The sequence below is a fragment of the Pleurodeles waltl genome, chromosome 9, assembly GCF_031143425.1.
Source record: "Pleurodeles waltl isolate 20211129_DDA chromosome 9, aPleWal1.hap1.20221129, whole genome shotgun sequence".
In the NCBI taxonomy this organism is placed as follows: Eukaryota; Metazoa; Chordata; class Amphibia; order Caudata; family Salamandridae; genus Pleurodeles; species Pleurodeles waltl.
Genome location: NC_090448.1, coordinates 212,455,083 through 212,469,973, shown reverse-complemented (window position 1 = coordinate 212,469,973; position 14,891 = coordinate 212,455,083). Strand labels below are relative to the sequence as shown.

The window sequence follows — 14,891 nt, the reverse complement described above, 5'->3', positions numbered from 1 at the left end:
CTTAACACTATCCTATATTAACTAATCTAACCTTAACCACTATACACACACAAGACAAGTTAAAAATCAGCCCCCATTAATGCGCATACAGTAGAATACAAATAGCAACTACTTAATAAACATATACTTAGGGGGTCATTACAACATTGGCGGTAAAAGCCGCTTACCGCCGTGCAGAAGACCGGCAACACACCGCCGCGGAATTCTGCCACGGTCATTATGACCCACAGCTCGGGATCCGCCAAAATCCAGAGACCCACACAAGTCTGCCACACCAAAGGTCAGTGATAAACTGGCAATAACAAAACTGCCACCGTCACGCCGACAAGAATATGCCCACACTATCACGACCCACGAATCCACGCAGCGGTCTTTCAACCGCGGTATTCCATTGGCGGTACACACTGCCGCAATCAAAATACATACACATTTACAAAACACAACCACATTGGACAATTCCAAATACACACACCTGATACACATATACACACCACTCCCACACATCAAATACAATTTAAAACACACACCCACATCACCCACAAACCCTTACGACCACAATTGCGACTGAGGGCCACAGAGAGACACCACCATCTACAAACTAGCATCCACAGGCACTCAACACCATCACTCACACAACATCCACGCACCTCACACAACACACCTCTAAATATCACCCCACACAGCACCCCACACACCACCCCATGGCACCGCAAAGACACCCCAGGTTCTCTGAGGAGGAGCTCAGGGTCATGGTGGAGGAAATCATCCAGGTAGTGCCACAGCTATTCGGATCACAGGTGCAGCACACCACCATAGCTAGGAAGATGGAGCTATGGTGAAGAATCGTGGACAGGGTCAACACAGTGGGACAGCACCCAAGAACTAGGGATGACATCAGGAAGAGGTGGAACGACCTACAGGGGAAGGTGCGTTCCGTGGTCTCTAGACACCACATCACGGTTCAGAGGACTGGCGGCAGACCCCCACCTCCTCTCCCACAACTAACAACATGGGAGGAGCAGGTCTTGGCTATACTGCATCTTGAGGGCCTCGCAGGAGTAGCTGGAGGAACGGACTCTGGTAAGTCAAATCTCAAATATTACATCCCCCACCCACCTGCATGCTATCACATACCCCCACCATCGCCCGCACCCCCATCGCTCCAACTCCTCACGTATGTCCCAATATCACAAACCACACATCCCAAACTCAAGCCCTGCATGTAACACCAAAGCATGGATAGCCATCACCAATGCATGGCCACTACACATACCCATACACCCCCCTAAACCATTATCACACAAGGGCCTGCACAGGAATGCAAGCACTGAGGTACACGGTCACCCACCCATTGCACACCATGGCACACACAGATGCAATAATCATGCCTTTACACCCCTGCAGGACCCCTACCCAATGTCACCGGACAGGAGGGTCCAGACATGTCCACTCCACCCACAGAAGAGGCCCACAGTGATGAAATCAGCTCTGTCTTACTGGATCAAGATGACCAGCCTGGCCCATCTGGGACCTCGGGACAGTCGGTTCCCCTCACACTGGCACAGGCCACTACAGAGCTTGCCCCCTCTGGAAACACCAGCGCAGCACCCACCCAGCGGGCCCATACCTCCGTCCCCAGGACACATCAATCAGCAGTGTGTCCACCACTACAGGGAACCCAGGCTAACCCACCACCCCAACAACACCAGGGACCTGGGGGCAGTGGTAGTGGGCACACGGTTCAGGGGACAGAGGCACAGGAACACAGGGGAACTGGGAGGGCTGCTGTGCGACAGGGGGAGGACAGGCCCAGGGAACCCACTCTCCACGAGGCCCTTTCCAACATCATGGGAGCCTACCACCATTCCCAGGAGACGATGGCAACGGTACTGGCCAAGTTTCAGGAGACCCAGCGGCTGCAGGAGGAACAGTATTTGGGCTTCAGGGAGGAACTCAAATCCATCAATTCCACCCTGGGCACCATTGTAGGGGGTGCTGAAGGAACTCGTGAACACCAGGAGGGACACTGTGGCACAACAAGGGACCCCTGACACTAGCCTGGACGATGAACTGCCCACCACCTCCGCCGGCGCTAGTGGGCAGGAGGCACCGCCACAGGACCACCACACCAGCACCCCACCCCCTGCAGAAGGAGAACCACCCTGCAAACGGTCCCTGAGATCCAGGACAAAGACATAGAACAATGCCAAGACCCCCGCCAAGAAATGAGACCACCCTGATTGTCATCCTTCTGTCCCACTTTGTCACCCTGTCCATACTTAAACTGCCCCAGCTCCACTTCCTATGCCCCTTTCGACAATGCACCTGTGAGACTAATAGATTGGACTCTGCCATGGACATTCCTCCACCATCACCCCTGACCATTTTACAACCCCCTCCACTATTGAGCACTTAAATAAACACCCTTAAATCAAAAAACAATCTGGAGTCAGTCTGTGCTTTCAAAAATGGGTATTTGCAATAACAGTGGCAAAATGCTATATCAAATGTAATGTCAACATACCTATGTCACACAGCACTAGTCCAGGCGGACACAAAGCAGATGTCACACAGTGGGACCCACATCTGTGAAATCGTAAGGGAAAGTGACAACTCAGTGACCATACACTGGGTGAAAATGACAGACAGATGAGAGGTAGTAGAATTAAATCAGATGTAGCAGGCTGTGTTGTCTTCTTACCTGTGTCTCTCTGGATGTATTGCAGGATCACTGTGTTCCTGTTGTCTATGTCCTCTTCTTCAGCTTCCTCGTCTTCACTGTCCTCAGGCTTCACAGCTGCCACAACACCTCCATCTGGACCATCCTCCTGCAGAAAAGGCACCTGTCGTCGCAAAGCCAAGTTGTGAAGCATACAGCAGGCCACGATGATCTGGCATACCTTTTTTGGTGAGTAGAATAGGGAACCACCTGTCATATGGAGGCACCGGAACCTGGCCTTCAGGAGGCCGAAGGTCCTCTCTATAACCCTCCTCGTTCGCCCATGGGCCTCATTGTAGCGTTCCTCTGCCCTTGTCCTGGGATTCCTCACTGGGGTCAGTAGCAATGACAGGTTGGGGTAGCCAGAGTCACCTGCAAATGTCGAGGGACAACTGTTAGACACACACTAACCCTTAGGGACAACCCCAGACCCACACAACTATCCACACTGTATAGAGTCCATGTCCTCACCTAATAGCCACACACGGTGCCTCTGGAGTTGCCCCATCACATAAGGGATGCTGGTATTCCGCAGAATGGAAGCGTCATGCACTGAGCCAGGAAGCTTGGCGTTCACATGGGAATTGTACTGGCCTGCCAAACATACCATCTGCACATTCATAGAATGGTAGCTCTTCCAGTTTCTGTAAACCTGTTCACTCCTAATAGAGGGGGGGGGGGGGGGGGGCAAGGCCACATATGTCCCATAAATGGCACCTATGATGTTGGGGATATGTCCCAGGGCATAGAAATCACCTGAGGGAAAACGATGTAGCTCCGCATGTGTTTTAGCAGGGCAGACAACACTCTGGACAACATGTTGGAAAACATAGGCTGGGACATCCCTGATTCTATGGCCACTGTTGTTTGAAATGACCCACTTGCTAGGAAATGGAGTACTGACAGCACCTGCACGTGAGGGGGGATTCCTGTGGGACGGCAGATAGCCGACATCAGGTCTTGCTCCAACTGGGCACACAGTTCCTGGATTGTGGCACGATCAAGTCTGTAGGTGATGATCACTTGTCGCTACTCCATTGTTGACAGGTCCACCAGCGGTCTGTACACCGGAGGATGCCGCCATCTCCTCACATGCCCCAGCGGACGGTGCCTATGGAGGAGAACAGCGAGCAGAGAGTCAACCATTTCTGAGGTACGTAAACACAGCATACTCAGAAATATTAGCAAATCGACATATGCCTGTATGAGTGTTTAGGCAAGGCCTAGATATGTGTGACGCAGTCCAAAATAATGCCATGTGGCCCCCTGAAATGGCGGCTGCCTGACCTGTAAAGTGGGACAATGGGATATGAGGTAACTGCGCTGGCGTTGTACACCGTCGCGTTAGGCGGTCGAAGACCGCGGCGCAATCCTCCATTGGTTAACATTGGACCCTATGGGTCCCAGGAGCCAATGACGATGTACACCGGCGGTGACGGTACGCACCGCCGCGGACGTGACCCCCATTTTCTCTCTGTTCAATCACTTGATACCTGATCTTCAACAGGAGAGGACCTACACTGCAAATGCTGCTGTGACCTCAGTCTGGAAGAGGCAATGGCTCGTGTGTCTGGGGAAAGGGCCCCTGCCTTCAGCACGGAGGAGTTGGAGAAACTCGTGGATGGGATCCTCCACCAGTACACGCAACTCTACGGTCCTCCAGACAAACAGGTAGGTACACTGTGAGCATGCTGTATGGGCAATGCCTGTGTGGAGTGGTGTGGATGAAAGATAGGGGGGGAGAATGAGGCGTGCATGAAACGACGGTGAGTGCATGTGCGTCATGCCAAGGGTAGGGATGCGGGACAATGACTGTGATGGTGCGGATGGTAATTACTTATCTTTTTCCCCTGTACTATTCCTGTAGGTCAGCGCCCACCAGAAGAAGGACATTTGGCGTGCCATCGCCAAGGAAGTCCGGACCCTGGGGGTCTACCACAGACGGAGCACCCACTGCCGGAAAAGATGGGGTGACATTCGCCGCTGGAGCAAGAAGACGGCGGAGGCCCAGCTGGGGATGGCCTCCCAACGTGGGAGGGGTGACGTCGCACCATGACCCCCCCTGATGTTCAGGAACCTGGCGGTGGCCTACCCAGAGTTGGATGGGCGCTTGAGGGCATCACAGCAGCCACAATGGGGTGAGTACACTCTCATTCTGCTGATTCAGCGCGCATTGTAGGTGTCTGGGTGGGGGAGGTCGGCTGTGGGTTCCCCTAGGCCAGGGAAGCATTACACACATGCAGACACACCAACATCCACTGCCTTCACTGAATCCCCCTCCTCCTCGTCTCCCTCCTCCCTCCCTGTCTCATCTCCACTCACACCTGTATGCACCATATCGTCAGCCACTACGTCCATCACCAGCACACCCCGCTCACGTGAGTCACCACCCCCACTACCATTCACACGTCCCCTGTGTCCTCTCCCACTGTGTGTGAGGCCACCTCCCAAGGTACAAAAACGCAGCCACACACCCACCCAACAGCCATCCACCTCACGACAGCCTCCAGCCCATGCACCTTCACCCAAAGTCACCAAATGTACACCTCCTACAACCACTACCTCTTCCTCCACTCCCAAACCCCCTCCATCTACCCGTCCAGGTGTTCCTAAGAAACGTTTCCTGTCCAACCTTGACCTCTTTCCCTCACCTCCCCTACCCCTTCAGTCTCCTAGGGCCCGACTCTCCAGGTCCCAACCCAGCACCTCAGCCACAACATCTGCGGGACGAGTGGTGCCAGTAGTAACCGGCTTCTGGAGTGCACCAGGCAGCAGGGCAGCCAGTGTGGCAAGGAGCCAGAGCACGGACAGTCCCCCACCTGTAAAGTATAAAAAGTTGGCCAGTGTCTGGCGGGAGAGGGGAAAGAAATCAGCCACCAAAGCCGCTCCCAGGGGTACAGTTGGGGGTGTGGAGACAGCTGGGCCACCATCCAAGGTGGGGAAGGGGCACAGTAAAACCGGCAAGTCTGGGAAGATCTTCATGGCGGACAAGACCGCCACCATCCCCACTGCCCAGGACACCGCCGCCAGCAGCACCGCTGCCCAGGACACCGCCGCCACCATCCCCGCTGCCCAGGACACCGCCAAGCAGCACCGCTGCCCAGGACACCGCCGCCGCCAGCAGCACCGCTGCCCAAGACACCGCCGCCAGCAGCACCGCTGCCCAGGACACCGCCGCCAGCAGCACCGCTGCCCAGGACACTGCCGCCACCAGCCCCGCTGCCCAAGACACCGCCGCCCAAGACACCGCTGCCCAAGACACTGCCGCCAGCAGCACCGCTGGCCAGTGAGCGCCAATGATTCCGACGCTACTGAGGCCGCCACGGGCAGGATGAAGTACTCTGGGCACAAAGCCCCCTCCAGAACCAGTGGAGAAAGGCATTCCACTACCTCTGTCCTTGGCAGGATGAGGCACTCTGGGCACAAAGCCCCCTCCAGAACCAGTGGAGAAAGGCATCCACTACCTCTGTCCTTGGCAGGATGAAGCACTCTGGGCACAAAGCCCCCTCTAGAACCAGTGGAGAAAGGCATTCACTACCTCAGTCCTTGGCAGGATGAAGCACTCTGGGCACAAAGCCCCCTCCAGAACCAGTGGAGAAAGGCATCCACTACCCCTGTCCTTGGCAGGATGAAGCACTCTGGGCACAAAGCCCCCTCCAGAACTAGTGGAGAAAGGCATCCACTACCTCAGTCCTTGGCAGGATGAAGCACTCTGGGCACAAAGCCCCCTCCAGAACCAGTGGAGAAAGGCATCCACTACCTCTGTCCTTGGCAGGATGAAGCACTCTGGGCACAAAGCCCCCTCCAGAAACCAGTGGAGAATGTTATCCATTTGAGAGACTGTGGCTTTGCACTCCCCAGGATATAGCAGTGGGCAACCAACCCACTGTAGAGACTTGAGAGACTGTGGCTTTGCACTCCCCAGGATATAGTAGTGGGCAACCCACCCACTGTAGAGACTTGAGAGACTGTGGCTTTGCACTCCCCAGGATATAGCAGTGGGCAAACCACCCACTGTAGAGACTTGAGAGACTGTGGCTTTGCACTCCCCAGGATACATCAATGGGCATGGAGCCCCCTCGTGGATCTGGCGTTGTGCACTCATCCAGCTGAGGTGCCCCCCTTCCCTTCCCCCTGAGGTGCCTGTTTTATTTCTATCTGATGCCCCAGCAGTGTTATCTCCGTCTTGTTCAGGTATTGAGTGTGGGCCTCGCCCATGCCTTTTGGGCCCAGTGGTCCACGGACTATGATAGTGGAATACCTTGGACTTGGATTCTTGGTGTATATATTTGTTTATAGCGTGAATATCCTAATATATGTATATATTTTTGATTACTGTATTTGAATATATTACAATCATTCGACTCATTTCCTTTTGTCCTTGCATTCTTCCAGGGGGGTTTGGGGTTTAACTGTGATGTATCATGATCTATTGGTGTGTGTGTGTTGTCGTGGGTCGGGGTGGGGGTTTTGCGTGTTGCGTGTGTGTGTCACTGTTTTTTCCCTCCCCTGTGTCGTAGGTGCAGTACTCACCGTGGGCTTCGCCGCCGGCGTTCGTGCTCCTGGTAGAGGAGCAGGAAGATAAGGGCTGGAAGAATCTGAAGTTAAGGTTCCATGGCGTCCTGGTTCCTCGTGGGATGTGTAGAGGTGAGCGTTTTCACTTCCAAGTCCTGTTTCCGCCGTGTTTTTGTTCGCGGTGAATCCGCCCCGGAAAAGGTGGCGGATTGGTGGCTTGTAATAATGTGGGCGGTACATTGTCCTCCGCCTGTCTGTTGGCTGTCACCGCCGCGGTGTCAGTCAGTCAACACAAGCTTTATTCGATCAACTGATCATCAAAGCAATACAAAAGGAAAATAAATATCATCATAAAATCAATAATATAAATAGTGACTAATAAAATCCCTTTAAAACCAGCAAAAGAGATCACCATTAAATTACATTATTTACATAAAAATTCCGAACACGCCATGCTGCTACTAAAAACCTGCTAACAGCGTAGATTACTACTTTAGAATTATGGCTTTTTAAAACCCTCAGGGCTATATCACATTTTCCTATTTTCATTTCTCGGCAGATTTTACAGATCCATTTTGTCCTAGGAGATAAATAGGCAGGGCAAAAGAACATGAAGTACTCAATAGTTTCAGGGGTGGCACCACACACAGGACATATGTCAGTTGTAACATTTGGTCCCCATCTACTCGCCAAGGACTTCAGTGGCAATGACCCAAAACGAAATCTAGCATATAATCCCTTACCTAAGATATCGGGTATTACATCAAGATACAATTCGAATTGTGGGTACCATTTAAAATCAATAAAAAGATTGGTAAGGCGTCTAGCAGATTTCCGGGTAATACAGTCGTTTCGAACATATGACCAATATGTGCACTTCAGTAGTTTTGTATGTTTTTTCTCAAGTTTATAGGGATTCTCCCAAAAATCACCTAGGCCCAGGGTGAAAAACCATCTATACACATGTTTTACCCATGGAATAGTAGCAGAGTTTGGACACTTTAACAGTTCAAGGAGGGAAATCTTATACACCTCCAGTTCAGGGACTGTCCATAGCCTTACCCAGTATAATAAGGGTCTCAAAATAATTAAATCGGCTATCCGTTTAAGACCCAAGTCAAGATATAAAGGAATCAATGGGGTACTAGGAGGGCATGCACCTAAGGCGCTTGCAAAATTATTCTCCTCGATGGTGAGCCGATTACTGTCAGAGGAGCCCCATATCTCAGCTCCATAAACAGCTGCTTCCTGCGCCTTGGCTACATATATCTTTAGTGCCGGGAACACAACTTTAGTTGTAGTACTCCTGTAAAAACGCAGTATAGATGCCGCGCTATGCTGCAGAAGACCAACGCTTTTTGCAACCTGTTCATCCCAATGTAATTTTTCTGTAAGCCTCACACCTAGGTAATCAATGGAAGTGACCTTATCCAAGGGTTTGTCATCTAGGCTAATAGAACATTTCTTTTGTGGGCCAGAGCGAAGTACCATCAGTTTTGTTTTCTTGGAATTGAGCTCCAACCCATAGTTCTGACAGAATTAATTGAATCTATCAAGAAGAGTTTGAAGACCTATAGGGGTCTTGGAGATGAGAAGAGAGTCCTCTGCAAAGAGAAAGATATGGATTTTTTGTGCATTCAGGGTTGGTGCGTCATTCTGGCATGCCATCAGACCCCGCACCACCTCATTGATAAAAAGGGAAAACAGAATGGGTGCCAACACGCAACCCTGACGAACATCTCTATTTATGGGGATTTTATCTGTCAATTCGCCTTGGTTGCCCCATCTCACTTGCGCATAAGTATTTTCATGTAAGCGCTTTAAGATTTGAATTATGCAAACCGGGGTCCCTATCCTGTTTAGCACTTCCCATAACTTTTCTCTTGGGACTAGATCAAAAGCTGATCGCAGGTCTACAAAAACAACATATACCGATTGTTTTGCGAGAATTACCTACTTCCAGTGTATTACTGCCAATCTAAAAACCTGGTCCACTGTGCTGATTCTAGGTCGAAACCCCGCCTGAAAGGGGGAAAGAATCTGATGATCAGTTATCCAGCTCGTTAGTCTCCACCGAAAGTTGTTTAGCAGTTCCTTCTAAAGTGAAACAGATTTGGTCCTCGATATCAGCTTGATCTCATCCTGTGGGAATAATTGCAGAATTCACATTTAAAACTGAAGGGGGATCTTGTCCCGCATCATAGGTGTCAAGGACCACAGGAATATCAATTCTATCATAGAGGCAGGAAAAGAGGTCGAACCAACTTTCAGGTTGAATATGATTCCTTATGTTATTTCTGCCCCCTTTTTCTCATTTGGACAGCAATTCCCAAAACAATGTATTGTTGTTGGATTCCACAGCGTCCAACAATTCCTGCCAAATTGAATCCTCCCAAGACTTCTTTGCTTGTAAGGTAGTCTCCTTGTAAGTACGTCTAGCCTGTTGTATTTCTGCCAAGGTCCCATTTAGAATAGCCTGTTTCAGCCCAGACTTAGCCCTAAAACATAGGTCATTGAACCATCTGTTGTTTGCCGGGGCCCCACCTTGTGATCTTACGCCAACCTTTTTATAAAAAATATTTTGTAACTTTGTAATCATAATCTCATGAATACAAAGGAGTGGAATGTCAGCGCAATCGTGTTCTTTGTATATTCTAAGCTGTCAATAAATGTTTGGTAAATCTCACTTATCAAATATGGATTTGACATCACCTTGGGCCACCCAACCTTCCTAAATGAGTTAGTCATAATGGGGGAAGGGACCATTGTAAGTTTCATGTTTGAATTTCTTCTAAAAGCATCCCCAGAGAGAGAAAGGAGCAGGGGATAATGATCACTCTCACATCTGGAATCCACCCTCATATCGCTCAACAAGGGCCATAATCTCACATCTACCAAAAAATAATCAATAGTACTTGTCGTATTACCTCGTTTGAATGTGGGTGCAATGTTTATGTCAGAGGGCATGCGACCATTACAGGCTCTTAGGCCATACTTTAATCAAATGGAAGCCAACTGGACGGCCACTCTAGAGTGTGGGTGAAATCGATTGTTGTTCAGCTGGGCAATCCCCCATAGTTCATCCTCCTCCACTGTTAAACCACTAAGCAACGCAGAGGGTTCAAAAGTACAGTTTACGTCCCCAGCTATAATTTAAAAAAATGTTGGAGGTAAAGAGTCTAAAAAATCAGAAAGCAGAGTTAGAGTCTGAGACTCAGAGCCTTGCGTGACAGAAGGAGCATAAACATTGATAAGAATTACGTTAAACCCCTGTTGAAATGAGATTTGCATCCCCATCAGGTCAACACAATCAAAATTTAAGGTCTTAAAGTCACATTGTAGTTTTTTGTTTGTGAGAATCAGAAGACCTCCTTTTGCACGACCTGTCGCCTTCATAGATGGTTGGGCAGGAGTATTAAAAGAAGAAAAACCATCAATGCTAATTCGGTCTTCCGCCCACGTTTCCTGGAAGAGACATATGTCTTGGGTATTTATGTATGAGGTCCAATCTGGATCATCCAATTTCCTTGCGAGGCCAGCCAAATTCCAGGTCATTATAGATAGGCCATTATTGTCTGGGTTGGTTTCAGATGTCTGAGGGCTAGCATCTTCTAGGATTGTTTCATCCTTGGTTATCCCCTCGGGTCCCTTTATATGTGAAACCTCTAAGCAATCCCTTGGGGGCACTTCCTGAAGTGGAACCAGTCATATGGGAACAACCCGCAAGGTTCCTACAGACTTCGGGGAATCCCCCCTGATATTATAATCTGACCGTTCGCAAATATGGGCCTGGATTGCACTACCTAAGACCGATATTAAGGTGATACCTCCCGTTACTGGCCCCCTACACTGTTGGGTACATGCATCAAAAGCAATGAGTTGGTCCACCAAAAGCTCATAAAAAAACTCAATTGAGATAACATCGTAATTCGACCCTAGAGGACACCATCTCTTTGCTTTGGAAATATCCGAACGAATAACTGAGAGACAATTTAGTCGGAAGCGCAACCAGTGGATAGCCTTATTGATCCGTGACTCGTGGTCCTCGACGGCCCCTGGGGACAACTTTGGTACATTATTCAAGTAAGGAGTGTTTTTCCCACCCTTGATATCTAAGGTTGTTAATAGTGATGGAGGTGGATCACTGGAATCTCTATTGAAAGGGATATCACAGGTGGGATCATAGGTAGGAGGTAATGCAGGTGACTTCTTTGCGTCTAGAGGGAGACGGATCCCCTTGCCTGCTAATTTCGTAATGGATTTGCACCCCCTAGGTGTTTGGTTACTCTGTGGGACGACAGAGTAAACAGTGTGGGCAGGATGGTTCATCATAATCGCTCCTTCCTTGGGAATGCTGTTGGGGCCCACCCGTTCATTGGCGAAAAAGTCTGGAGAGTATGATTGATTGACCTCTGTATTTGCCTTGTGGGTCCCCTTACTATGTGGGAAATTGGTTAATCCACCATATACTGACGTAGATGGAGTCAAATCTGCCTGCTTAGTTACCCCCCCCTCAGTCGCCTCTACCTGTTGGCATCTGCATCTATTGTGGAGCACCGTTTTCCCCTGCAAAAATTTAACTAGCTGCGTTACCAACACCCTAACTTCCTCGACTTTCTCCAGGATTAAAGATGCATTAGTCCCACTTGCTCCAAACCACTATAAGTGGCCGGGAAGTTTGGGGAAAGAACATCCTCTATCTCTTGTTCAGCCATAGAATATTCGTCGGCTGTACATAAGTCACCCTCCTCGGACAGGGGACCAAACCGGTTCGCACAGGGTATATTGGGAACCAGCCTTATCTCGGGGCGCAAAGGGTGAGATTTACTTGGAGCAGCTTCTAGTTGGCAGGTTCCCTGTCTTGAAGAAGAATTGATAGCACTACCCACAGTACCCTGAGATGGAGGACATGTGGTTTCGTTTAAGTTAGACAAACTCCCTCCTTTCTCTACTTGGGTGCCGAGAACAGGGGTATAATCTTCCCTCTTCTTTTTTGTGAAAGAATTCTTGGGTCCTCTTAGGTTGTGGACGGGACTTCTCTAAAGGTTGGGCTCCATTAGTATCCATCTCACCATTTAGAATGGCCTCCACTTCCTCAAAAAGCAGGTCTATTTCTTCAAGGGATTTAGGACCACATCTTGTGACCGTATTGGCTAGTTTCCTAGGGCGCTTTTTCTATTTTTTGGTTTCATTGATGGGGACCAACAACTCAGCAGCCTTCCTTTTCCCCATGGAATCGGTAATAACAAAAGACAGGCAAAGTAGAAAACTCTTACTTGGTAATTAGAACCTCAGCAAAGAAACTGGGCCCAGCCCGGCCTCATACGGGCGTAGACGGGTCTGTCTTGGCCCGGGCGCACGCCCAGGCGCGTTCCGCGAGGGGTGCGTCAATAAGTAGCAGCAGGGGAGCCCAGGGCGGCCGGGAAGTGAAGTTCTTTCTTTCCCCCAAAGCGTCAGCAGCAGCTATGGAAACACACGCGTCCCGCGAGGGGCATGTCAATAAGTAGCAGCAGGGGAGCCCAGGGCAGCCGGGAAGTGAAGTTCTTTCTTCCCCCCAAAGCGTCGTCAGCAGCTATGGAAACACACGCACCCCGCGAGGGGCGTGTCAATAAGTAGCAGCAGGGGAGCCCAGGGCAGCCGGGAAATGAAGTTCTTTCTTTCCCCCAAAGCGTCGTCACCAGCTATGGAAACACACGCGTCCCGCGAGGGGCGCGTCAATAAGTAGCAGCAGGGGAGCCCAGGGCGGCCGGGAAGTGAAGTTCTTTCTTTCCCCCAAAGCGTCGTCAGCAGCTATGGAAACACACGCGTCCCGCGAGGGGCGCGTCAATAAGTAGCAGCAGGGGAGCCCAGGGCGGCTGGGAAGTGAAGTTCTTTCTTTCCCCCAAAGCGTCGTCAGCAGCTGTGGAAACACGTGCGTCCCGCGAGGGGCGCGTCAATAAGTAACACACGCGTCCCGCGAAGGGCGCGTCAATAAGTAGCAGCAGGGGAGCCCAGGGCGGCCGGGAAGTGAAGTTCTTTCTTTCCCCAAAGCGTCGTCAGCAGCTGTGGAAACACACGCGTCCCACGAGGGGCGCGTCAATAAGTAGCAGCAGGGGAGCCCAGGGCGGCCGGGAAGTGAAGTTCTTTCTTTCCCCCAAAGCGTTGTCAGCAGCTGTGGAAACACACGCATCCCGCGAGGGGCGCGTCAATAAGTAGCAGCAGGGGAGCCCAGGGCGGCCGGGAAGTGAAGTTCTTTCTTTCCCCCAAAGCGTCGTCAGCAGCTGCTGTTCGAAACACGTTTCCTACTAGAACTCTACGGGCCCTGCTGATCTCATCACATACAAGAGGTGCGGCTTCCGAGTCCTCGGGGTGGATAGGCGTGGCTTAGACCGACCACAGCCTTTGTTTGTACCGCCGTGGCGGTCGGAGTGTTAAAGTGGCTGTCTATGTTGGCGGTTTCCGCCGTGGTCGTAATTTCATTTTTTTTCCGCTGGCCAGTTGGCGGTTTTACCGCCGCTTTAACACCGACCGCCAGGGTTGTAATGACCACCTTAATATACATGTAATCCTAAACAAATATACTTTATTTTTTGTTTTATATATTTTTTCGAATATATACAAAACATTAACCCCCCACCCACTTAAAAGCATAACATTATAAAAAGACTTAAGAACTGCTACTCGCAAAAATATTGATTATCTAACACTTAACTATACCAAACCCACACCTAAACTAAACCTTGATTAGTGCTAGGCTTACTAACTATAACAACTAATACAAAAAGAACTGGGAAATTGAATGGTAAGAGGGAGAGAGTCATTCTTGGCTTGCAATATGTTCCAGGGCCTCCTGGAGCGTCAACAAAATCTTGTGAATGCTGGCCTGCTCCCTTTTGATTCTAGACTTCATCCTGTTCAAGCTCTGCATCTGTCTGACCAATAGATAATTGAATGCTGATGATCTTTCACGGCTGGGCATCCTTGGTGGCTGTGGCATGTGTAATACACTTGAGGGTCCCGCTGTGGCCTTTGTGCTGACGTGGCTGCTGTCTACCACCCTCAGATAGTGGTTGTGCTGCTGTTGTCTTGGGACCTGCTTCCACTATTCCAGATTCCACTTAACTTTTCCCATTGGTATATACAACCTAAATTTCTACAGGCCTTGCCAATGTTGAGGATGTGCCTTTAATCTGTCCTGTCTGCCCTCAAAGGTTCTTGCAATGTCTGCTGTCATGTTATCTAGGGAGTGTAAGCAAACACATATTACATTAAGTTGCAAATGTACATGCTGTTTCCAGAAGTTGGCTGACATTGGCATGCTATCATAAGTGAAAGTACAAACCTTAACCAAATATTGAGATAGAGATATGGACAAAACAAAATCAGTACAAAGACATCTAAGACAACATCTGAAACTGATCCAAAGGAGGTCAGTGTAGGTGTACAATATGTAAAGTTAGTCACAATATGATAACAAGCATATCACTAATAACAGTGATTCTCAATCATGACAATGTGTCAATAGGAAACTGTAGACATGGTCCAAATATGCATACATTTTGTGTTGGGCTAGCATCATACAAGGGAGTCAAAGTTGGTCACAAACATACGTGAGTGGTGATAAGGTAAGCAAGTACAGCTACTGTGCTTCTGCATTTTATAACTCATCTGGAGTTCC

General features: G+C 49.8%; 1 long non-coding RNA gene across 1 annotated transcript in view; it reads right to left on the bottom strand.

The window, feature by feature from the left end:
• Positions 1-13,849: 13,849 nt before the first annotated feature.
• LOC138258602 (uncharacterized) overlaps positions 13,850-14,891 on the bottom strand; it is a 59,723-nt gene continuing 58,681 nt past the window's right edge. Inside the window, exon 3 of the long non-coding RNA XR_011198445.1 lies at positions 13,850-14,452. This is a non-coding gene — a long non-coding RNA (uncharacterized lncRNA). The remainder of the gene's footprint in view (positions 14,453-14,891) is intronic.